This window comes from Mobula hypostoma, unplaced genomic scaffold, assembly GCF_963921235.1.
Source record: "Mobula hypostoma unplaced genomic scaffold, sMobHyp1.1 scaffold_96, whole genome shotgun sequence".
Taxonomy (NCBI): Eukaryota; Metazoa; Chordata; class Chondrichthyes; order Myliobatiformes; family Myliobatidae; genus Mobula; species Mobula hypostoma.
In genome coordinates this window covers 202,475-222,007 of record NW_026948215.1, presented here as the reverse complement: position 1 = coordinate 222,007, position 19,533 = coordinate 202,475, and the positions used below count along the sequence as shown (strand labels likewise).

Here is a 19,533-nt window from a genome sequence, read left to right as displayed (position 1 = left end):
CTCTGACTATCCACACAATCAATGCTTCTCATTATGTTCTTACGTCTATCAGGTCACCTCTCATCCTCCGTCGCTCCAAGGAGAAAAGGCCGAGTTCACTGACCCTATTCTCATAAGGCATGCTCCCCAATCCAGGCAACATCCTTGTAAATCTCCTCTGCACACTTTCTATGGTTTCCAGATTCTTCCTATAGTGAGGCAACCAGAACTGAGCACAGTACTCCAAGTGAGGTGTGACCAGTACGTGCAACATGACCTCTCAGCTCCTCAGCTCAACCCCACGATTGATGAAGGCCAATGCGCCGTGTGTTTTCTGAATGGCAATCAGCCTTCACAACAGTTTTGACTCGGACCCACAAATCCCTCTTGTCCTCCACACTGCCAAGAGTCTTGCCATTAAACTATACTCTGCCATTATATTTGACCGACCAAAATGAACTACGTTATACCTATCTGGGTTAAACCCCATCTGCCATTTCTCAGCTCAGTTTTGCATCCTACCAATGCTCCGATTTAACATTTGACAGCCTTCCAAACTTTCCACCACACCCCAAACTCTGTTTCATTAGCAAATTCACGAACCCATCCCTCCACTTCTTCATCCAGGCTATTTACAAAAGTCACGAGGTGTAGGGGACCCAGAGCAGATCCCTAAGACATATCACTGGTCACCGACTTCCATGTAGAATATAACCCGTTTACAACCACGCTTTGTCTTCAGTGTGCAAGCCAGACTGGATCCACAGAGCAATGTACCTCGGATCCCTCGATCCGTACTATCTCAATTCGCCGTGCATGGGGTACCTTGCCAAATGTCTTGCTGAAATCCATATTCACTATATCTACTGCTTCTCCCCATTACTATTTCTCCAGCATCACTTAGAATAATCTACGGTCCGCTTTCGCCTCTCTCTTATCGATTCTGAATCCAGAAAAGCTTTTGAAATCTTCATTGATATTCTGGCTTTCTTTGAGCTCGTATTTCATTTTATTCTCTGCTACAGCTTGTTTCTTTAGTTGCCCGAAGTGGTGATCGAACTTGCGCTTTCTGTCTGGGCTGATGGTGTCTGTAACGTACTTGGCCTCGGGTTGGCAAGCCGGGCTCGTAATGACGGGGATGTAATTTTCTCGATAGTTTCCCACAGACAAAGGCGCAATGCAGGAAGTTCGCTCGTTGCTGGAAAGCAAGGGTAAGTGGATACGAAATGACAAATGAATTAGAGGCGCTGCTGTACCGGGTGGGTGTTCATGCTGTCGGGAACGCTGCGGTAATGCCAGGGAATCCTATCTCGTAAAACAGCCTCATGTACAGCACCAGCTGAAGGGACTTCCGAAAATGCAAGAAAACAACTATGGACTATCCACCGTCTATCCTACACCTGATTTCCTCAAAAAAATCTAACAGGTTTGTCAGGCTAAACTTCCCCTTATGGAAACCATGCTGTTTGTGGCATGTTTTATAATGTGATTCCAAGTACACCGAAAGATCCCCATTAATAATGCAATCCAACACCTTCCCAACTACTGATGTCAGGCTAACAAGCCTAGAATTTTCGCATTTTGCCTCCCTCCATTGTTAAAAGGGAGGAATTAATCTGATTTGACAGGAAAATCGGAAACTCCGTGATAAGGCAGTGGATATGGCAGTTGGGTCACAAGCAGTGGCAGGCTGTAGTGAGACTGTGAGGAAACACGGGCAAATGACAGGGCAAAATTGCAGTGAGTGCGTCGAGTTGCAGAGCAACAGCGGGATAAAATAGAAAAGGGTGATAAATACAAAGCTAAAGGTGATGCACGCAGATTGCAAAAGACTTGTACGATCTTGTAGTGCACTCAGAGGTGGCAGATATGAAATTGTGGGCATCATGGACTCCTAGTTAAAAGACCCATTGCAATTGGGAGGTTTCTCGATGGCTTCCTAATGCTCTCCCTGTGAAATATTCCTCACAAACTGAACCGACACCCTTGGGTACAATCTGTATTCGATTGTCAATGCATTCACTCTCAACAAACTATATATTATTAAACATCTAATACTTCATAGTAAGTGTTCTTCAGATGTGGACCCTGTCCATCGTCTCATATAAAATTGCCACTTCACCCAACGTGTTGTGAAACTCCATGTTCTGCAAATATCTCTTCAAATGAAACCTTGCTGATATATTGTTTACATAGAACAGAGCAGAGAAAATTGAATAAGTACAGGGCCTTCGCCTAAGATGTTTTATCGACACTTCGACTTACTCGGTCAGACTACGATTCCCCCTACATAGCCATCTATTTTCCACCAAGCAAAGTGCCTATGTAAGAGTTTCTCAAATGTCACTAATATATCTGCCACTACCAACACCTTGTCAACGACTACCACTCACTCACCACTCCATATAGAAAAGGAAGGTATTTGTCAGACCCCTAAACGTTCCTCCACACCTTCAAATTCGGCATCTGACAGCAGCCATTTCATCTCTGCGTAGACGTCTATTGCTAACCACTGGAGCTCTGCTTCATTCCATTTCTGAACCGTTTTCAGTTGGAATGAAGAGGAAAAGGCATAACTAACTCAACCTAACTTCATAAGAATTACAGTGTAATCCGGGAAGCATTCTGGTGTGTTTCCTCAAAAGCTGCCACCTCCTTCCTATAAGTGACGTACGGAACTAAACCCAACTCTCCAAATGTGTGCGATCAGTGTTTCTACATTTGCAACATTACATGGCAGCTCTTTAAATCAATCCCCCGACAACTTACCATGCTCCTACTTTAAAAAAGTGAGGTAGTGTCCAAAGCTTCAATGTCCATTTAGGAATCGGATGGCAGAAGGGAAGAAGCTGTTCCTGAATCGTTGAGTGTCTGCCTTCAGGCTTCTGTTTCTCCTACCTGATGGTGACAGTGAAGAAAGGCATGCCCTGGGTTCTGGAGATCCTTAATAATGGACGCTACCTTTCTGAGACACCGCTCTTAAAAGAAGTCCTGACGAGTTTGTAGGCTAGTGCCCAAGTTGGAGCTGACTAGATTTACAACCTTCTGCAGCTTCCTTCGATCCTGTGCAGTAGCCCTTTCCATACCAGACAGTGATGCAGCCTGTCAGAATGCTATCCACCGTACAACTATAGAAGGTTTTTGTATTTGTTTCCGAGTGCATGTGTGGCACCTTTTCAGAAGCCTTCTGAATATCCATATAAATGATGTCAAATGCCTGTCCTTTGTCCACGCTGTTTGGTATTTCCTCGAATAACTCTAAAAATATCGGGCAAGATTTCCCTTGGCAGAATCCATGCTGACTTTGACTTATTTAATCATTAATCTCCAAGTACCCAGAAACCTCATCCTTAATAATAATAGACGCCAAAACTTTACCAACCACTGAAGATAGGCTAACTAACCTATAATTTCCTTTCTTTTGACTACCTCCCATCTTAATAAGTGGTGTGGCATTTGAAAGTTTCCAATACTCCCGGACCATGGAGGAGCAAGTAATTCCTGAAAGATCGGGACAACTGCAGCCGTTATCTCTTCAGCATCCACTCTCAGGACTGCAGGATGTTTTCTATCTGGTCCAGGGGACATCCACCTTCAGAACTTTGAGCTTACCTTGCACATTTTCCTTTGTAATAGCAAAGTCGCTCTCTACTGCCTACTGACACTCACGAGTCTCTGGCACACTGCTCGAGCTTTCCACACGGAAGTCTGATGCAAGGCACTCGCTATGTTAGAACATAGAATAGAGCAGCACAGCACAAGCCCTTCGGCCCACAATATTGTGCCGACCCTCAAACCCTGCCTCACATACAACACCCATCTTAAATTCCTCGAATAACTAAAAAAAATCAGACAAGATTTCCCTTGACAGAATTCATGCTGACTTTGACTTATTTAATCATTAATCTCCAAGTACCCAGAAACCTCATCCTTAATAATGGACGCCATAACTTTACCAAACACTGAAGATAGGCTAACTAATCTATAATTTCCTTTCTTTTGACTACCTCCCATCTTAAAAAGTGGTGTGGCATTTGAAAGTTTCCAATACTCCGGGACCATGGAGGAGCAAGTAATTCCTGAAAGATCGGGACAAATGCAGCCGTTATCTCTTCAGCATCCACTCTCAGGACTGCAGGATGTTTTCTGTCTGGTCCAGGTGACATCCACCTTCAGAACTTTGAGCTTACCTTGCACATTTTCCTTTGTAATAGCAAAGTCGCTCTCTACTGCCTACTGACACTGACGAGCCTCTGGCACACTGTTCGACCTTTCCACACTGAAGTCTGATGCAAGGCACTCGCTATGTTAGAACATAGAATAGTGCAGCACAGCACAGGCCCTTCGGCCCACAATATTGTGCCGACCCTCAAATCCTGCCTAACATACACCACCCCACCTTAAATTCCTCCATCTACCTGTCTAGTAGTTTCTTAAATTTCACTAGTGTATCTGCCTCCACCACTGACTCAGTCAGTGCATTCCACGCACCAACCATTCTCTGAGTTAAAAGAAAACATCCTCTAATATCACCCTTAAACTTCCCACTGCTTAATTTAAAGCCATGGCCTCTTGAATTGAGCACTGGTGCTGGCTGTCCACGCTATATATTCCTCTTAATATTTTGTACACCTCTATCACTTCTCCCCTCATCCTCCTTCTCTCCAAAGAGGAAAGCCCTAGCTCCCTTAATCTCTGACATTAATGCAAACTCTCCAGACCAGGCAGCATTCTGTTGAATCTCCTATGTACCGTTTCTAACGCTTCCACATCCTTCCTATAGTAAGGCGAACAGAACTGCACACAGTGCTCCAAGTGTGGCCTAACCAGAACTTTATAGAACTGCATCATTACCTCGCGACTCTTAAACTCTATCCCTCGACTTATAAAAGCCAACACTTCATAAGCTTTCTTCACTACCCTATCTACCTTATCACTCAGATCCCTTTGTTCCTTCAAACTACCAAGTATCCTGCCATTTATTTTGTACTCTGCCTTGGAGTTTGTCCTTCCAAAGTGTACCACCTCACGCTTCTCCTGTTTGAACTCCATCTGCCACTTCTCAGCACACTTCTGCATCCTATCAAAGTCTCTCTACAATCCTCGACAATCCTCTACTCTATCCACAACACCACCAACCTTTGTGTCGTCTGCAAACTTGCCAACCCACCCTTCTACCCCACATCCAGGTCGTTAATAAAAATCACGAAAAGTAGAGATCCCAGAACTGCTCCTTTTGAGACACGACTAGTCACAGCCCTCCAATCCGAATGTACTCCCTCCACCACGACCCTTTGCTTCCTTCAGGCAAGCCAATTCTGAATACACCTGGCCAAACTTCCCTGGATCCCATGCCTTCCGACGTTCTGAATAATCTTACCGTGTGGAACCCTGTCAAACGCCTTACCAAAATCCATGTAGATCACATTCACTGCACTACCCTCATCTATATGCCTGGTCACCTCCTCAGAGAACTCTATCAGGTTTGTTGGACAAGATCTGCCCTTCAAAAAGCCATGCTGACTGTCCCTGATCAGGCCATGATTCTCCAAATGCCCATGGATCCTAAATCTAAGAATCCTTTCTAACAACTTCTCCACCGCAGATGTAAGGCTATAATTACCCGGACTATCCCTACTACCTTTTTTGATCAGATGTTCATCTGACATTTTTATGTCCCCCATTAGTATCACGCCAGCATCATTTTCTAGTGACCCATTATCAACTCTTACCTCCCTTTTATCTATAATACTGAAAAATAATTTTGCTATCCTGCTTCATATTATCGGCTTGTCTGCCATTATATTTCATATTTTCCCTTCTTATTGCTTTGTATTTGCCTTTTGTTGGAATTTAAAAGCTTTCCATTCACCCAAATTCCTCCTTACTCACCTGCCTTTCTACCATTTCTTTAGCTATTATGTAATCCTTCACCTCCTATATCAGCCACGGTTGCTTACACTTACCATTTGGGAAGTCTTTTCTCTGTGGGGCACGTCTATCGTGCACCTTGAGAACTATTCCCAGGCAGTTCTGTCATCTCTCTCCCGTCATTCCCGCCAGTATCCCCTGTGTAATCCATCTAGACAAGCTCCTCTCTTATGCCTTTGTAATTCCCTTTATTTCGTTTCGAAACAGATACAATGTGAGTTATGCTTCTCCCTCTCAAATTGCAGTATCATTTCAGTCATATTATGATTCCTGCCTGCTAAGTGTGCCGTCTCATTCAGCTCCCTGATAAGATCTTGGTTATTATGCAACACCTAACAAAAGATAACCTTTCCTCGAGTACGCTCACGCTGCCCTAAAAAAGAATTTCGTAGGCATTCAATAAATTCGCTGTCTTGCGATTCGACACCAACCTGATTTTGACAATCCCCTTCCATGTCGAAGCTTCCTTTACATTTCTGACATTACCCTCATTTCGCGACATTCTCAGCTCCCTTTGCAATCTCGACCTCACATCTTAGCTATTATCTGGAGACCTATATATGATTCCCATAATGTTGTTGTTGTTTTTTTTTTCACTCTTGCAGTTCCTTAACTCCATCCACACAGATATTAAATGTTCTGCCCAATGTCACCCACTTCGAAAAATGTAATTCAATCTCTTACCACCAGAGAAATACCACTGCTAAAGTCGTCCGGTCTCTGCTTGCTGTACAAAGCATATCCCTTAATGTTGAGCCCCAACTATAGCCTTCATTCAGCCATGACTCAGTGATGCCCACAACGTCATATCAACCAGTCTCTAATTGGAACATGATTTCGTCCACCTTATCCTAAATATAACGCGCCTTCACTCCTGTATTCCACGCCCTTTCGAATTCTGCCTTTGGTGTACAATTTAACTCTTTGACCTGCCTGCATTTGTACCTAATTGTTGGCATGTCCTTGCTTGCATTGATGTTACATCCATCATCTACTTGTAATCCTACAGAGTCATCCTTAACTTTGTCATACTGGTTCACATCCCCCTGCCGTATTAGTTTCAACCACTCCCCGCAATTCTAGTAATCCTCACCACAAGAATATTGGTCCCACTGGGATTCTTGTGTTACTCGTTCTTTTTTGTTCAGGTCACACCTGCACAAAAAGAGGTCCCAATGATCCAGAAATCAAAATCTCTTCCCCCGCTTCAATTCATTAGCTACGCAATTGTCTGCCAACTCATTGTATTCCAATATTCACTGTCGCGAGGTATAGGGAGCAATTCCTAGATTACTATTCTTGAGGACATGGTTCGTAGCTCTTTCCTAACTAGTCGTATCCCTTTTTCAGGTTCTCCTGCCTTTTTGTACCTTGGTTGTTGGGTCCAGCATGTCCCAAGACTTCTGGCTGCTCACCCTCCCATTTTAGGATGTTGGTCATGCACCTTCGTTGAGTGATTTCTAAATGTAGATCAATACAAACATTGATGCGTAAAGGGACTTGTGAGTCCTTGTGCAGGATTCATGAAAGGTTGCAATTCATGTCTGGTGAGCAAGACAAATTCGATGTTAGCATTCATTTCAAGGAGACAAGAACATTAAAAAAGCAAGAAGGTAATTTTGAGACTTTCTAAAGCAATGGAGAGGCCTCACAAACAGCAGTGGAGGCCAGGTCATTATTAAAATTTAAGGCAAAGGCTGAAAGATTCTTGATTAGTCAGGGCCTGAAGCGATACAGAGAGAAGGATGGAGATGAGGGAGATAGCGTAAATGTATCAGCCATGATGAAATATCGGAGGAGAGTTGACGGGGCAAAAGTCCAAATTCTGCTTCTATATCTTATGGTCCTATACTCTAAATTTGGATGAATAAATATCCGTTTTCAAACAGATATCCCCTCGACCCATGCGGGAGGTCAATTCAGACATTGCGGGCGCCTTGCCAGAAGTATCGAAGATATCTGAGCCACGGGTGAGGTGCGAGGTGTTAGCTTCCATATTAAAAGAAAAGTCTCTGACGATAAGCCGGGGAATTCGAGGCAGGTGAGCCTGAGATCAGTCGTTGATAACTTATTGGAAAACATTCTAATGGACAGGATACATAAGTATTTGTATTTCAATGGCAGTATTTCAAACTGGGTTCACAGATGACACCAAGATTCAGAACGTGATTGGATAGCTAAGTAGTTATTAAAACATGGGGTATGAGTGGAGCAGCTGGATAAATGGGTTGGACATTTTGCGGATGGAGTGTCATGCAGACAGTTGTGAGGTGTTGCACTTTGCCAGGCAGGATCAGGGTAGGTCTTACACTGGGAATGACAGGGAATTGTGTTCTGCAGAGAAAAGAGGGATCTGGGTCTAAAGTTCCATAATTAGACGATAGGGGTATAAAGAAAACTTTTACCACATTGGTCAACATGAAGCAAAGTACAACATACACGAATTGGAATGTTATGTTGAAGTTGCAGCGGACGTCAGTGTGGACAATTTTGGAGTAATGCGTGCAGCCTGGGTCACCTGCCTACGTGGACGATATCAAGAAGTGAAAATTAATAATTTTCAAGATTTGAGGACCGCGGTTAGAAAAAAAGATTCAATACCTTTAGGCTCACCCAAACTGAGGTTTCTCCCCCTCAGGATGGGTGAAATTAGAACAAGAGGCCATGTTTTAAGGGTAAAAAGTGAAATGTTTAAGTGGACAATCAGAGGGAACTTTGTCATTCAGTTGGCAGTGTGAATGTTGAATGAGTTGCCAGAGGAAGTGGTGAATGCAGGTTAAATTGCAATATACAGGAGACACTTGGACAGATACATGGATGGGAGGGGTATGATAGGCTATAGTCCTGCTGCGGGTCAATAGGGCTAGGACGGAAAACAGGTCGCCACAGTTTGGAAGAGCCAGGCGTTCTGTTTATATGTGTGGTGATCAATACATCAACATCCTATCCCAAAGAGTCGTCTGCAGTAATTTTCCTACCTCTGACGTGTGTCTATATTTGCCAGGATTATCTATGCCCTTTCCTAAATAATAGAATATCATTTATCGTCACTTTTCTGTGATCTTGTGCGTGGCTGGAGATAACACAAATATACCGGTCAAGTCGTCAGTTCTCTCTTCTCTTGCCTCTCTCAATAATCTGCGATGTGTCCCGCCAGGCTGCTGGGAATGAGCCGCCTTACTGCTCTTTAAGAGACCAAACACTATCTCATTAGTGGATACGTTCAGGAGAGGAAATGGTTCATCATAAGCACTTACAGTAGGGCAAAGGACCTTCCGCTCTGTGCCCACGTGACTGAGATGTAGATTCAAGCAAATTCTTGCCCGAGAGGAGGCGGGAGAATCGCAGGCGAGTGGCACTATTTTGGCGGGCACCTGGTCGACAGGGAAGGGGTGGACCGAAGGGCCATTGCCAATGCTGAAATGGAAGAGTCTCGTCTAAAACGTCCACTCCAAACCGTGCACTGTCTTCCTTTCAATAGATGCTGCCTGTCCTGAATAGTCACTTGAAGTACTGCATTCAGTTCAGCATATACAAGGAATATTTTGTGCTGGAAGTCTCCGGAAGAGATTAACCAGTATCGTGACGTCTTGCGAGATTAGTCTGTGTGTTGCACAGCGTTGATCTACAGATGGAACCTCGGATATGAGTTCATAACTTACTGAAAGTAGCTGCACAGGATGATAGAGAGCGGTCACTAGTAGTCGAGGAACTGAGTTCGAGTGTCAGGTAGCTATGCTGCACTTTTATAAATCTCTAGTTTGACCGGACATGAAGTGTTGCGTTTAAGAGGATGTGGAGGTGTTGGACGGTGAGTAGATGAGGTTTACAAGGATGCTGCCTGGATAACGAGAAATTGGACAGCCTTTGGATTTTCTCTAGAGTGACAGAGGTCTCGGGGCGCCTGATAGAATTTGTGGGGATATGAGAGGCACAGACAGAGTGGGCAACCAGTACTTTCCCTGATAATTAAATATTTAAAAGCTGACCACGTGATTAAGCAAAATACGACAAATGACACAGGTTGTTCATTTTTCAGGAACTTGACAACACGATTCTAAATGCACTGCAACTCCTGTCCAGCACGGCACAAGATGGTCGCACATTTTGCATCGGAACTACAACTTCCGTCAAGCATCGCGCTCAAACAGCAGCGGCTGTTGAACTGGGGTTGTGGGGTGGGGAGGCGCGTAGCCTTCTGGGAGTTGTAGTCATAATGTCTTTGCTCTTCGTTCGCGCCTCAAAACAGTTCCTTAACCACCACAAACATCGCCGGAATAGATTAACCGCGGGCTGGCGACCACCGACTGCAGAAAATCGCTGAACTCCACAATGGCGAGGGAGCAGAAGTGGATGGGCTGAGATTGGGGCAGATTTTCACCCGGGTCTATCGGAGCTCAGATCCACTTTTGTACCCTGTTGTCACTACCTGAGATGTCTGTCGTCAAAAATACGATGATTAGTTCATATGAACGTCACTCAGGGAGAGTGATTCTGTACACAGTTAAACCAAACGTTGATACAGTGTTCCCAGTCAGATAGGAGACTGTGAGATCAATGGATATAAGTCGGCATGACAGTTCTCTTACTAACGATACTTTACAGCAGGATAAAATGAAGTTTGTGATGTTTACAAAGGATGTGATGAACTGTGCTGCTCAGTCGTCACATCAGACTGTGGAAATTGAAAGTCTTTCGAAACCTACAGAAAAGTATCTCGGTATAACTGATGTTATGTGGGCAACTAAACGAAGCTCTAATGCGTGCGGTGTCTGTATCCCAGTCGACATTATGGGATTAATATCGGAGAATCCTGATTTCCAATGTCCATACTCTAAAAAAGAGCATATCTGACTTGTGAAATCATCCCGATGTTACATGTATTCAGGAATCCTTGTTCTCAGCACGAAATTCAATATTCATAGTAATTCTGATACAGCTAGAGATTTAGCTTTAGTTTTGAACATATCGGCTCTCGTGAGTATGCTGGACGTTATGAGTGATGAGACATTGGACAGTGACATTTTCCTGTCTTTATAAGCTGTTGTTTAGATTTATATCTCGGAGAACAGGCCACTTTGAGGACATGTTTATTTTTGTTGAAGCAAATTGGGAGGAGTTTAATGTTGTATGTGATGAACGTCGGTCAGGGCTGAATACTGAGTTTGATGTCAGTTTTTGCAATGAAATAATGTCACATTATTCATCCGACTGTATTGAAGGTGATTCCAGTTAAAAGTGCATTCATGGGAGAAAGGCTCCACTATGGTGGACTGTAGAGTGCACAGAATCAGTTAGGGAGAGAAATAAAGAGTTAAGGCAAGTTAAGAAGTGTCTACCTCCGAGTGACCTTTTCAAAAATAAAAAGGCTACAGGCAGTGGTGAGGTGAGTGTTGAGGATTGAGAAAAGCGTTTACTGGAGGGCATATTGATTTTATTCTGGAAGGGATATTAAACTTAGAGATGTTTGGGGAGTGATTAAAGGAAATGTAGGGTAGGATTCGTAATGATACTGATATTTCAGTATTGATTGATGAAGGTAAAATGATTGTTACTCAAACAGTGAAGGGTGAGGTGCTACCCGGGTCATTTGACGCGATTCATAAACAGGATCATTTAAGTGAAGGCGTTAAAATGTAGGGATAAGGTTCTCAGTGAGGACACTGATGTGTTGGAAGTCGGGTGTAGCAATGATAGTATCAGTAATGTTGAATTATCTATGTGTGAATTTAAGAGGGCTATCATTAATGGCTCCAAAGTAGTCATAGCCGGTAGTCAAGGGTGGTAGCGGGGATGAGCTCCCACTGCTAAACAAGTGTTCTTCATGACCTGTATCTCAAACAGCCTCTGAAAACCAAGTCCAAATACTGGCCTTCACGTGGGGCATAGTTCTTATGCCCGGCAGAGCTGATCTCACTGACAGAAGAAGGGGCAAAGGCGGGACACTGGCGCCTTTAAACCAGTTGCTCCGGGCAGATGGGGCTCGTTACCCACGGATGGTAGCTCAGCTAGGAGAGGGAAATCTCCGATTTCAAACCTCCGCTGCCTTGCGGTTATACCCGCTCACGGGAAAGGCTTTGGGAGTAAACCCCGAGGAAAAATCCGGAGTCGGAGTCCCGAAGGCGGCTGGCTGCTGTACCCAGCACCGGCACGGCAACTCCTGCGACGCTACTGGCACCAAACTGTACCGACTTTCGTCGTTCCTTTGGACCTGTCATCAGCCTGGAGAGGCGGATCCCACTGCATTGGCGACGGACGGATCTCCATATCAACTCTGCTCTGGCTTGCGCCCTGGAGAGGACACTGTCCAGTGACTACAAGTAGCGCAGTACCGATGGTCGACCACGACAGACGGAGGCCATACACACCTTTAATGCAGGGCGAAAGTCTCCAGGAAAGGATAATATATGTTAGCGTATGATTAGACATAAGAATGACAACACCCTTGAGCTAATTTTAAAACTTTTGCTTAATATTTGTGTGTTAGACAATCTTTCTTCCTCGTGAAAAATGGAAAATTGCAATAGTAGGGAAACTAATTTGAATGTGTGAAAAGAATATTTACAGTACGTTTGTTGGGACTTGAATTTCGAAACACGATTGGACATTTCATTGAGTTATACAGAGTGACGAGTGTTATGCAGATAGGGCAAATGCAGAGAGTCCTTGAGCAATGCGTTTGCGTAAGTCTGGTTCTGCAGATAAAAATAAAACGACAGCTGTCTGCTAGTATGTCTCTGACACAGAGACACAGTCACAGAGACACATAAAATAAAGCACACGGGCCCACACGCAAACACTCACACACACACACACACACACACACACACACACACACACACACACAAAACACAACACTTTCTAATCCGCCCCGGCAGCTCTCCGTAAATGGCCTAATTTACTGCAATATTCTGTGTCTGGGAATTGTTTCTTTTGAAGTGCATATTTACATTGGAAGCAGATTTAATCGGTAGGTCACCTCAAAGGTTCAGTCACCTTTGTTTGGACAAATTAAGCCTCACGAATGTTCTAAAATTAATTCACGCAATTACTTAGAATCTGTCACTCTGGGGATTGACTGATGCAATCAGTGCGTAAATAATCTCAAACACTCTATTTTAAAATCTGTTGAAATCTCTCCCTCTGGAGTCGCTGAAGGGTATTTAAAGCCTCAGGCATGTGCGGCCTCAACATTCCATTCCGAGAGATCGTCTGTAGCGCAGGGGCACAAATCACTGTACAGAGAAAATGTCTACAATGTTGGACAGGTACCTGAGTGTGGAGAAAATATTGTACGTGATCATCGCCGTCATTGGAGTTCCTGGTGAGTGAGCAGAGCAATTCAAGTTTGGTATTTTTGTGTGCTAACCGCTGTCAATCTGTTTATGACCATTTTACACTCTGCCAATTTTCTGATCGTTGTACAAATATCCATCAGTGATACCGATCCTGTCTATTCAAATTCCTGATTTTTCATATTTAATAACAGACCAAACTGAATCTCTGTCTCTCCTTTGACCTATTGAGACATGGAATGGACTCGGACGATGTTCTCGCTTTTAGTGACACCATATCCAGAGTTGTTCAAGTGCTGCTCTCCCGGAAGGTGAGACAGCGCGGCTTTTGATGGGACTCTCTCCAAATTTGTCACAGTGATGCGGACATGGAGCTCTATGGCAAGGGTGACTGCGAAAATTTTACATTTTTGACAGAGAACATAAAATAGTACAGCACAGTACAGGCCCTTCGGCCCACAATGTTGTGTCGACCCTCAAACCCTGCCTCCCATACAACCCCCAACTTAAATTCCTCCACATACCTGTCCAGTAGTCTCTTCAATTTCACTAGTGTACCTACCTCCACCACTGACTCGGGCAGTGCATTCCACGCACAAGCAACTCACTGAGTGAAAAAAAACCTTCCTCCAGTATCCCCCTTGAACTTCCCACCCCTTACCATAAAGCCATGTCCTCTTGTATTGAGCAGTGGTGCCCTGGTGAAGAGGCGCTGGCTATCCACTCCATCTATTCCTCTTATTATCTTGTGCACCTCTATCATGTCTCTTCTCATCCTCCTTCTCTCCAAAGAGTAAAGCCCTAGCTCCCTTAATCTCTGATCATAATGCATACTCTCCAGACCAGGCAGCATCCTGGTGAATCTCCTTTGTACTCTTTCCAATGCTTCCAAATCCTTCCTATAGTGAGGCGACCAGAACTGGATACAGTGCTCCAAGAGTGGTCTAACCAGGGTTTTATAGAGCTGCATCATTACCTCACGACTCTTAAACTCTGTCCCTCGACTTATGAAAGCTAACACCCCATAAGCTTTCTTAACTACCCTATCTACCTGTGAGGCAACTTTCAGGGAACTGTGGACATGTACCACCAGATCTCTCTGCTCCTCCACACTACCAAGTATCCTGCCATTTACTTTGTACTCTGCCTTCGAGTTTGTCCTTCCAAAGTGTACCACCTCATACTTCTCGGGGTTGAACTCCATATGCCGCTTCTCAGCCCACTTCTGAATCCTATCAATGTCTCTCTGCAATCTGCGACAATCCTCTACAATATCCATAGAACCAGCAACCTTTGTGTCGTCTGCAAATTTGCCATTCCACCCTTCTACCGCCACATCCAGGTCGTTAATAAAAATCACAAAAAGTAGAGGTCCCAGAACCGATCCTTGTGTGACACCACGAGTCACAACCCTCCAATCCGAATGTACCCCCTCCACCAAGATCCTCTGCCTTCTCCCGGCAAGCCAATTCTGAATCCACCTGGCCAAACTTCCCTGGATCCTATGCCTTCTAACTTTCTGAATAAGCCTACCGTGTGGAACCTTGTCGAATGGCTAACCAAAATCCATATAGATAACATGCACTTCCCACCTTTATGCCTAATCGGTCCTAACTTCACTCCTGTCATCATTTTGTTCTTCACATCATTGAAGAATGCCTTGTGGGTTTCCTTTACCCTACTCGTCAAGGCCTTCTCATGCTCCCTTCTTGCTCTACTCAGCCCCTTCTTAAGCTCCTTTCTCACCCTGTATTCCTCAATAGACCTCTTATTCGTGCTTCCTAAACCTCATGTATGCTGCCATCTTCCACCTGACTAGATTTTCCACCTCACTTGTCACCCATGGTTCCTCCACCCTACCATTCTTTATCTTCCTCACCGGGACAAATGTATCCCTAACATCCTGCAAGAGATCCTTAAACATCGACCATATGTCCATAGTACATTTCACTGCAAAAACATCATCCCAATTCACACCCGCAAGTTCTAGCCTTATAGCCGCATAATTTTCCCTTCCCTGATTAAACATTTTCCTGTTCTCTCTGATTTCATTCTTTTTCATGATAATGCTAAAAGCCAGGGAGAGGTAGTCACTGTCCCCCAGATTCTCACCCACTGAGAAACCTAATACTAGTTCTAGTATGGCATTCCCCCTAGTCGGTCTGTCAACATACTGTGACATATATGTTAGATCTGGCTTTACGCGATGCACTTCTGTTACTGCTCTATATCTCCGGAACCCATCCACCTTGCAAATTAGTTTAAACCCTCCCGAAGCATGCCAGCAAACCGACCTGCAAGTATATTACTCCCCCTCGAGGTCAGGTGCAACCTATCCAATCTGTACAGGTCACACCTTCCCCAGCAGAGATCCCAATGATCCAAAATCTAAAACTCTATTCCCTGCACCAACTCCTCAGCCACGCATTCAACTGCCATCTCCACCAATTCTTATCATCACTATCACGTAGCACTGGCAGCATTCCTGAAAACTTCACCCTTGAGGTCCTGTTCTTCAGCCTTCTGTCTAGTTCCCAAAACTCACACTTCAGGACCTAATCCTTCTTCCTGCCTATGTCTTTGGTGCCAACATGTATCACGACTTCTGGTTGATTTCCCTCTCGTACCAGGGTGTCGTGTACCCAGTGAGAGGCATCCCGGACCCATGCACCCGGGAGGCAACAAACTATGCGGGTGTACTTCTCACTTCTACAAAAACTCCTGTTTGCTCCCCTGACTGTAGTGTCTGCAATGACAAAAGCTCTCCTCTTCTCCCTCTCACCCTTCTGCATCACAGGGTCAGACTCAGTGCCACCGTGGCTCACACCTGGTCGGTCGTCCCCCATGCAGGACGGTAAACTTATTATTCAGGGGGATGGCTACAGGGGTGCTCTGCACTACCTGTCTGCTCACCTTCGTGCCCCCCCCCCCCCCCGCGCGACTGTCACGCAACGATCTGCTTCCGGCAGCCTAGGTGTGACTACCTCCCAGTAGCTCTCATCTATGACTGCCTCATTCTCCCGTATGAGTCGAAGGACATCCAGCTGCTGCTCCAGATTCCTTACACGGTCTTCCAGATCACCCACCCGCATGCACTTCTGGCAGAGGTGACTCTGCGGGAGAGGGGTGCTCCCCAAGACTGCCACATCTCACATGAGAGACACATCACCTTCTCAGGAGGCATCGTAAAAATTAAATTGGAACAAGCTCGTCCTCCGCCTCTAGTCGTCGAAGCCTCTCCAGTCAAACCCTCAATGCTCCACGCCTTCACTGGCCCACTCACTCACTGGCCGCTTAAGACACTGTTTCTGAACCCTCGTCCCGTGCTTCACGTCTCCCTGTGGGGACTTTACAGTCTGATTCTACTGCCTGTTGGGCAATAATTGGGTCTGATACCTGAACCCGTGTCCAGAATTAATCCATTGACGGAGCCACTCAGTCCCTGGTTACTAACTTGTCGCTACTTTCGCTCTGAGACACGTCGTAAACTGGAGCACGGCTGCGGCCTGAAGACGGTCTTGGCTAGAAACGAGAGTTAGTCCGATTCCGTGGATGCAGCCTGACGTGCCAGCCCCATCCGGCAATTTGTCTGTGTTGGTCCCCTCTGTATCCTTTATCTGCCCCACCAGATACAGAGTTTCCAGAGGCCTGGTCAGCTACGGTTAAATCAGTGAAACCGGCCCCATCACCGACTGGAATCGGGATGACCACAGATCATTGTTGTTCATGCTGCTCGTTTTTCTCACCGACGATTCCTCAGGTCGTCTTATCTTCATATTGAAAAAGGCAGGTCAGCGACACTGTTACCCGTCTCTGATTTCCACCTTTTAAAGATTCTAGCCCCTGATCTTCAGCTGAATCTCGATCCGGTGTTACGTCCCGGAGAATGTGCTCTGGGTAATGTGTTCTTCCTTCTCTCACTCTTCCGCTCTCACTCTCACATTCACTCTCTCTCCAGTGAATTTTGTGACCATTGTAATCCTGTCCCGGAGAAAGTGCGGCCTTTCTACCTGTATCACTCACTACCTGGTAGCCATGGCAACGGCGGATCTACTGACCATTGTGACCGAGGTCATTTTGATCCAAATCATTGGGCATAACTTAACGTGGAGTTTTGTGAATATAAACCCTGTGTGCCGGGTTGTCGATGTACTGATGTACACAGCCAGTGACTGCTCTGTCTGGTTCACGGTCACTTTCACCTTTGATCGGTTTGTCATTATTTGCTGCACGAAGCTGAAAACGAAATATTGCACCGGGAAAACTGCGGTTGCGGTTCTAACAACAACCGGTATACTGTGCTGTCTGAAAAACATTCCGCGGTATTTCACGTGGAAACACTGGGTGATCATCCATAATACAGAGTGGTTCTGTATTACCTTGGACAATTACTTCACTGACCCCGGGTGGGTAGGATATGACTGGCTTGATACATTTATAACTCCATTACTACCTTATGCTGGGATCCTCCTGCTCAACGCTCTGACAGTCAGACACATTTTAAGGGCCAGTCGGGTCCGTAAGGGGCTGAGGGGCCAGAGCAATGGGGAGAACCGCAGTGACCCGGAGATGGAGAGCAGGAGGAGGTCTGTGGTTTTACTCTTCACCCTCTCCGGCAGCTTCATCCTCCTGTGGATGACGTACACTGTACATGTCATATGCTATCTGGTTTCAGGAAAAGGATTCGATTCCAATTATTCTGAATTGATCTTTCCCTCCGTCGGGAATTTCCTGAGGGATATCAGCTGCTGCACGAACACCTTTATTTACGCGGTCACACAGTCGAAATTCAGGGAGCACGTGATCAGTGCCGTGAAATATCCGGTCACCTCGGTGCTTCAGTTCATTAATAAAGTCACGTCCTGAGCACAAGCCATAGGCGACCGAAGTTTCTCCATTCCGGGCTCCAGCACATCAATTCCACCGTCAGTTATAAATCCCGGGCGGTTTGTCTCATGGACCGATGACATTAGGGCAGTGTGTGTGGGTGGGGGGGGGGGGTGGTGGTTAGGTGTTGGCGGCAAACCATCGTCCTCACGACCCTCTACACCTGCGGCCCAAACAGTCAAAGAACTACTCCAGAATGCCGACCATCCATTGGTCTGTGAATATGTCAATCTCTTCCATTCACGCCCATCAACCTCAGTCCGACCTTGTCGCGCTATTCAGGTACTGCTTGGCTAATCGAATATCAACTATACTAGGCTCGGTCTTCCCCTTGAATGACTGTTTAACGTTTATATATAAAACAAAAAAAACAAAACAGGGCGGGATTTGTATAAACGGCAGTAGACACTCCTGCATAAGGGCGCATTCCGGCACCAACCGGACTGTCATACGGTACTGGGAAATTGTAAATAAACCCATTCACTGCTTATTTTCTTTTCTGATAAATGGTAAATTAACCCAAAAGCCCTAGATTATAGATCAATGGAACAAAATGCTGTGAATTAAATCACTCCCATAACCTCAGAAGTTCTTTTTAAAAATTAAAACTATTAACCTTAAAAATTGTATTGGATCGTGAATTGTATTTATTTTTCCCCGATATGTTTCACACTCAAATAGCGTATGTGCAACTTTTTCATAATGACAAAATCTACACGACCCAGAAAAAATGTTTTCCAACACGACATAAGGAAAAATTAAGCAGGGTATGGCCAATTCTAAGTCGTGTCTGTGTAATTCCTTCCCCTCTTGTTTTAACACCTTTTCTGATAAACGTATTCTGAAATACATTAAGTAAAATTAGTACGATATGTTAACCATTTGTTAAGACCCCTTGTACCCATTTTGCCAAAAGTCATGGCAAAAGCCCATAATTGCTAACGCCACCAATCCCTTAGCTCCTAATTTCTAAGTGGAGGTCTATATGCAGAGTTGAATTTTAACATCTTTTGCAGCTAAGGACTCAACTCGCTGCTTCCCTCCAACACCTCTGTCTGCAAGGCTCCTTCCGAAGATGACATGTAAATCAATATGTTGTACATGAAATTACATTTGATGATTTTATAACAGTAACTCTGACCTACAGCGAGATTGACCTGTTTTCAGACTCATCAAATCCGAAAAGTAATCTGAACAAATTACAACTTGACATGTACAAATTTCCTCCACCTACTGTCAGCCTAATGTGACGGACATCAATTCTGCTGTGTATACTTATAAATAGTTGTTAAGTTGTTTCTATATCAAACCTGCCATTCAGGCTCAAAAATAACACCGACAATGCTAGTTAAATTATCGCATTGTGGCGACCCACTTTCTACACAAGCGAGCCGGCTCACAAAATAGCCCGTGCGCGGGGAGAGACTTTTGTACAGCACCT

General features: G+C 44.9%; 1 pseudogene; it reads left to right on the top strand.

Moving 5' to 3' along the window:
- Positions 1-1,205: 1,205 nt before the first annotated feature.
- On the top strand, positions 1,206-18,071 carry LOC134341892 (probable G-protein coupled receptor 139; annotated as a pseudogene).
- Positions 18,072-19,533: the final 1,462 nt, after the last annotated feature.